Below are 8,010 nucleotides of genomic sequence, written 5' to 3'. Positions count from 1 at the left end.
GGAAATACTAGCAGACAAACCGAAATTCATCTATAGGAAATCAGACAATCTAAGAAACATACTATCACCGAGTGTCCCACGCTCCAGATCAACAGGAACACAAGATGTCTTTGGCAAGACAATCAGGGGCTTCTATCCATGCATAAGTTGCAAAGCATGCAAAAGAGGTATCAAAACCAAGAAATTCGTATCCAACAACTCAAAGGTGGAATATATAATTAAAGATATGATAAAATGTTCAAGTAAAGGCGTAATATACGTAATACAATGCAGCTGTGCACTACAGTATGTGGGCCAAACCACAAGACCATTAAAAGATAGAATCAGAGAGCACATTCTACAAGTCGAACACGGCAACACTGAAACCGCCCTGTACAAACATTTTACCATCCATCATAAAAGCAACCTTAAAGATTTCAGCTACTATGGGATTCAACGAATAAGACCCAACTGGAGAGGCGGGGATTATGAAAGAAAACTTCTTGTAGCTGAATCAAGATGGATCTATGAACTTGATTGTCTCTATCCTAAAGGTCTTAATAATAAAGAAGACTTATCGCATCTATTACATCTCAAATGAAGGACCCCACATACCAAACACCTATAATAATTATAGATCTACACATAAATACCAACTTGAAGCGATAATAGCCGGTTGGTTGATTCAGGGCCCCGAAACCTTCCCCTATGCACAATTTTTAACAACAATTTTTAACAATTTTTAACAACAACAAAAATTTTTAACATTTTTAAAAATTTTTAAAAATTATATTCCATAAGCTTTCGTTTTTAACATTTCTTAATATTTTTAAGGTTTTTTTCAAAAAGACAACTCCATATCTTCTAATGTCTTTTTACATTCCCGACAATTTTATATTTCTATATATATCCTGTCAACCTCGTTCATGTCAATTTTAAATACAACTTGATCTCTATGTCTAACTATCTGGATTTAATAACTCCTAAATAATAAGAGATGAAGTTACCACAACTATAGGTTATTCTCATAACTAAGATCATATTCCAATCTCGTTTTACACTCAGGTCAGAATTTATAAGCGATTAAAATGAATAATTACAAACGAATCTCAGATTTGGAGACCACATCACAGTTTTAATCAAAAACTTTTTTATTGATTTTATGTTCACAGTTTTAATCAAAAACTTCTTTCTTTATTTATTTTATGTTCCTTATTTTATGTCATTTTAACCAAACAGGTGAATGATTCCCATACTAAACTCAAGATCCCACAATGTTTTCATTCACAAATCTCAGACACATGTCTACCGCCTCCCCGAGACAAATTCTGCTTTCCACGTAAGAAACCAATTTCTGGTTTCTGTTAACTTCCGGTATGTATCCACTTCCGGTAGAACGGCTTCCTCAGGAATCGAGTACCAATTATGGGGCTAGTAAGGCACGAACTGCCGAATTAATGTTCTTTGGGGTTACCAGCACAATGAGTCCTTAAGGAGGGCAGTAATCAATATTAAATCTGGGCCTCCATAGTGTAACAAATGTTACTATCGGTATTACACTTCCGGTCAAATTTTGCTCTCAAAATCAACTTCCGGTTTCAGTTAACTTCCGGTAGAATGTAAACATCCGGTACAAGACACCCTACAAGTCCCCAACTGCCAATTATTACTTATAAGGGACATTAACAAAATGAGTCTAAAACAAAGGACTTATATATGGGCCATAATATTGTAATATATGTTTTTATCCGAAACCGAAGCTACTCATATCCGGTCTATCTTATACTTCCGGGTGCAAAGGCTTACTTTTGGCGCGAATTTTTGGCGCAAGTTTTTTGGCGCAATTGAGAATTTTGGCGCAAATGTCATAAATCAAACAAGTATAAAGCAAGCACTCTCACCAACCATATATCAGTCTTGATAAAGGCCCTATTGGTGGGCCGAAACGCGTTGGCATATATGGTGAGTTTTATTTCTACTTGTGCAAACGTATTTTAAACGATACTGCTCTATGTTGTACTTTTCTTTTTTCACAGGGATTGGATCGTCTTACATTTTTTATAAACATTTTTCATAATTCTTTTTTTATATATCTTTTTTATATTCATTGTTTTTTATATCCAATATTTTCAAGAAATTGGTCAGTTGGATTTCCATTTTTTCAGCTATTCACAGTTTGATCTATAAACACAGGTGGCATTTTTTTTTTTTTTTTTTTTTTGGACTTTTATTGGACATCACACTATCACTACTAAATTCTTTTGGATTTCATCATTTTTTTGACGTTTTGGATTTTTGTTTTTTATAAGTGACTTTTTTGTGGATTATTGACTTAATATTGGACACTTTTTGATTTCTCACGAGGGGACTCACACATTCTTATCACATCCTTCATCAGGCTAAAAACAACATTTCACTTTATTTTTCAAAAAGATTATCACATTTTTTCATTTTTTCTTAAATCAAATCAGGAATACTTTTTTCACACATTTGTTTTTATCCTAGGCCACACGACCTATCCCCATTGGCTGCTTTTTACATCATTTCTGAATTATATTGCATTATTTTTGTATTTTATCGTATTTTACTGTATTTTATTCTATTGTATTTTACTGTATTTTACTGTATCATTTGTACATCCTTTTGACTTTATCCATACCAGTTTTATCATAGACTGTAAAATTGATTTTATTAGATACAGTACACCAGTGAATGTTTTTTGTTTATTTATGAAGTGATATGGATCCATATACTTTTATGCTTTTGTAAATCTGTTTGCGATTATAGACACTAAGATATTGCCTTAATAAATTGTTAATTTAAAAGCTATATTAAACTTGTAAATACCCTTTACACACTTGGGCTCCTTGTGCTGGTATACTTAACGACATATTTTTATTTATTTATACCCTTTTTAGACTTAGCCTTTTAATAGGCGCTCCTAAACACTTAACTATTCTGTTTAACTCCCTCTTGGGTATCTAGAGACCCTCTCGTTATAGGAGCTTAAGTCTTGTAAGTTAGCGCCGTAGGAAAGACCATACACCATCTAGGTATATAGGAGGTCTAGCTGTTTAAACCATGCTAAACAGCTGTACGCAGAGGGATTCAGCTGACAGGTAAAGCTCTGCTACTTACGCTTAAATGCTAGCAGTAAAGAACCGCCAGACGTAATAGCCAAGGAGCCGCAGAAAATCTGGAATGCTGACACCTGACCGCATCAAACCCTAAGCGACTTTAACAGATAATAAGAGCAGGTGACTAGAACCAACAATTACCTGAATCCACCTCTGAATTTGCTTCGGAAAATGATGACTTTACTGATGAAAAACACCACAAAGATCAGTGTCCAAAAGTATAGGTCTCCTCTCCTATAGCCATGTTCAGTGTTGTTAATACAGAGTATTCAGGGAACCAATTGTTAGTTGACTACGATCATCGTTTCACCATCTGGCTTCGTCAGGGCTTGTCACAAAAACATAATTTGTATTTGGATGCTTTTTCAAATTTGTGGTATCAGAACAGTGATTTATTTCTTTTCAGTTGAAAAAATTATATATATACAGTATATATATATATATATATATATGTAATTACCTCCTCAAAAAGAGGGTGATGTTTTATATTGTTGTGCCCAAATACCCTGCAAGTTAATCACAGACTAAACAATAAACGACTAGCTGCTTTACTAATGCAAAATATTTTCTTTTACAAGTTAATAGACTGTAAAAAAAAAAAAAAAAACATTTGTAATTACATTTTAAAGAATATTTTTTTTTTATTAAAGACAAAATGCTAACCTTGCAATTTTTCCTTTTATCTCTGTAGACAGATATGTTAAATATAAATGTTTTTTTTTACTAACTTACAAACAAAGATTGATCTCTGCAAACTGTGATAATTACTGAGATCAAATATTTTCACTACCATTAGATTATTTATATTAGGATTTGATTTATATAAATCTATGATAGATATAATTATAAGCGCAAATAGCTATGAGATGTTAGTAGTCATAAAAAGGATTCATTACACTAATCATAAAATCATATTTATGTTTCTGTAAGACAGATATTTTGTAGGGCATATATCTATGTTAGTGAAAGATGAAAGGCTAAAATTGAACTGCTGTGATAAAATCCAGTGTCAGCAGCTTTATTGCTCCTTGCAACTCATACTCAGATCTTTATTAATTTGTGTTAGAGAGTTGTAAGAATGTCATTAAAACAGTGCTTAGTATTGTTTGGCTGCTATAGCCAGCTACAAAGGAGCCAACTTAAACATTTACATTAGAAACCAATATTATTGCCCATTAACCCTAACTATTTTCAATCTTCGCAATTAAGCTTGATGTGATAAGATCAAGCACAAATGCTATTATCTCTAACCCTTTCAACTCCAGTATTATAGCTGATCTTTCTGAAATTACATTTTATTCTAGTGCCTCCTCTTCATAGTCCTGCAGCACAATTAACTCTTAAAATGTTTGATCAATGAAATGATGTATTTTAAGGAAAATATACAGAGGAGGTGTTATGATTAGGATTATTATAGGAATAAATTGTATGTGAAAAGTCATTCAGTGTTTGCATTGAGTTTAAATACCAAGGTTTAAGTACTTGTATAGGAAACAGGTATGTGATAATATTGAGGTCTGTGTTTAATAGTAACTGTAATAGGATACTATTATGTTAAAGTGGCATCAATAGAAAGAAAGGTTGCTATTACTTTACAGCTGTTAAAAAAGTACATAGAGAACCAAAAGTACTGCAAATAATATCTGAAGCTGTTTTCCAACTACGCATTTCAAGGATCACATCAGGTTCATCAAGTGAGATCTCCACTTTTTTAGTGCAATTATCTATTTTTATGACTTGCTTTATTTTGTGATTTTGTTAATCTATATTTTGAGTACAAATCTTCTGTTTCTATGTATGTTGTCTCTTATAGGTAGACTCCTGTTGAGTTGGGATTTTTAACCCCTAGTGCTTTCCTTTTTAAAACTTATTTACATGTCAAAGTTAAAAGAACATTGAAAAAAAATTACTACAATATTTACATATTTAAAAATACTATCATTTTATATTTTAAATATGCAATTTAAAAAAATAATAATAATCAAATGTAGGGCCAACAAAGACTAGATGACAACACAGATGGATAAGTATTTTCAATGCTTTGAGAATCCTAGCTCCATCTTGTTATGGTTAAAGAACTTTCTCTCAGGGCTCAATTCTCTAAAGCTCTCTGGTCTGGTGAGATTCTATAATATGCCGTATCAGTATTATGAGACCCTCATTGATTGTTTTAAAGACAATTTTTACCCTGAGAACTATGTATATTATAAAGGGACGTTCACTTATATGCTTTATGTTAAAGAGAGAAACTTAGGGCTAGATTACAAGTGGAGCAGTATTTAGCACTGTCACTAGAGCGTAAATACCGCTAGATGTAATCTTTTTGCATGAGCAGATTAGTGCACGTATTGCAAGTTAAAAGTATATATATATATACACACAGAGAACCATAGGGTAAACCAGATGTGGACTCCTTGCTCAGTGTGCTTAGAGGAATATGGCTACACCTCCCTGACGATTGTCTGGGGTTGCAGTGTTCATTTTTCAGAGAGGAATTGCCTGGTATTTTAGTGCTGTACTAACCATAATAGACGGGATCAGACTGATATACTACAGGAAAGTACTACTCTGTGAAAAGCATTACTGGGCTAAAAGAAGCTGTACCCAGGTGGTAAATTGCCATAGAACAGACTAACAATGTTATTGAGCCGTTTGTTTTTTCCTGTGAGTGTGCTTCTCTCTGTGTGTATTTAGTCTCCCTATGGGAAAAAGGGGAAACCAGAAGTGAACTCCTTGCTCAGTGTGCTTAGAGGAATATGGTGAAACCTCACTGACGAGGAAAAAACTAAACTATAGTACAAAAAAACAAACACTAAATTACAGAAAATAAAAAAAATTACAAGAAGTTTAAACTAATTACACCTAATCTAAGCCCCCTAATAAAATAAAGAAGCCCCCCAAAATAATAAAATGCCCTACCCTATCCTAAATTACAAAGTAATCAGCTCTTTTACCAGCCCTTAAAAGGGCTTTTTGCGGGGCATTGCCCCAAAGTAATCAGCTCTTTTACCTGTAAATAAAAATACAATACCCCCCCAACATTACAACCCACCACCCACATACCCCTACTCTATAACCCACCCAAACCCCCCTTAAAAAAACCTAACACTAACCCCCTGAAGATCTCCCTACCTTGAGTCGTCTTCACCCAGCCGAGCCAAATTCTTCATCCAAGCGGGGCAGAAGAGGTCCTCCATCCGGTTGAAGTCTTCATCCAAGCGGGGCAAAAGAGGTCTTCCATCCGATTAAAGTCTTCATCCAAGCGGCATCTTCTATCTTCATCCATCCGGAGCGGCAGCATCCTGAAGACCTCCGACGCGGAACATCCATCCTGGCCAACAACTTCCGACGAATGACGGTTCCTTTAAATGACGTCATCCAAGATGGCGTCCCTCGAATTCCGATTGGCTGATAGGATTCTATCAGCCAATCGGAATTAAGGTAGGAAAAATCTGATTGGCTGATTCAATCAGCCATTCAGATTGAAGTTCAATCCGATTGGGTGATCCAATCAGCCAATCGGATTGACCTCGCATTCTATTGGCTGATCGGAGCAAAAAAAATTAATTAATTTAAAAAAATTAATGTAGCACTTAATTGCTATTAAAAAATAGATTGTATAAAATGAGAAGTTTGTAGAGTTTGTCCAATACAGCTAATTGCTGTGGCAAGTAGTCTTGTGCATAGACGGAAGAAAATTAATGACGAATGACTCTCATATGTAGATGATCTTTCTCCTGAGAGTATTGGATCAATCTAATATCACATATGAGAGTGGTATCTTATAATCAGTATCGGCCAATTCACAGATTCTATTAGTGAAGTTTGGGGATCTGTTGAAACAGTCTGGTGCCCTTTTTTTTTTTTTAGAACACTAGCTACTCCACTGACAAGCACTGACAACAGCTTGTTACATCTGCTGCGATGTCAGCTACACCACGTGGGCAGAAACAACTGCGGGAGTAGTAACCACTCCATTGATCAAGAATCGGACCTCAGCAACACGCTTTCTACAGCTGATATAAAAAAAAGAAAAAAAAAAGGGCACCAGACTGTTTCAACAGATCCCCAAACTTCACTAATAGAATCTGTGAATCGGCCGATACTGATTATAAGATACCACTCTCATATGTGATATTAGATTGATCCAATACTCTCAGGAGCAAGATCATCTACATATGAGAGTCATTTGTCATTATTTTTCTTCCGTCTATGCACAAGACTACTTGCCACAGCAATTAGCTGTATTGGACAAACTCTAGAGACTCTATAGATTTTTTAAAACCCCTTCTCCTTTTATACAATCTATTTTTAATAGCAATTAAGTGCTACATTAATTTGTTTATTTTGTACATGAGCTTTTTTTAAATAAGGGTTCTTTAGAATAGCATGATTAGTTTTTTACTGGACGTCCACATCGATCTACCTTATTTATCTAGTATATTGTCATGTTCACTATGTAATATATAATATTTGTGTTTTATTATCTATGTTTTATCTTTTAATTATTAGGGCATATACCGACTTCATCACAAGTAAAAGTACTTAGTATTCGCTTAATTAAATATCCCTCTTATGTATCTTTCTAGATTCTACTTCCTATGTAAAGTACACACTCCTCTTTTGTAATCTGCTTTGTACGAGCTCATCTCTAGAGTTTAGGTGTTCCACTTTATAATAGGAGTATTTCTCTTAGGGTATAGTAACATCAACTACATAATCTTAACTATATATTTATAGCTCTTTTAATAACGGACTGTATGAATTGTTCTTATTTATATATTTACCATTATTAAATGATATTTTTTTTCTTGATACATTTGAGAATAGTCTCGTTTATTTTTAAATCACTAACCTAAGCTTTTAGCACCAGTACTATTTCTATTCTGTGTTG

Source organism: Bombina bombina, chromosome 5, assembly GCF_027579735.1.
Source record: "Bombina bombina isolate aBomBom1 chromosome 5, aBomBom1.pri, whole genome shotgun sequence".
Classification (NCBI taxonomy): domain Eukaryota; kingdom Metazoa; phylum Chordata; class Amphibia; order Anura; family Bombinatoridae; genus Bombina; species Bombina bombina.
Note: the sequence above shows the minus strand (reverse complement) of the source record.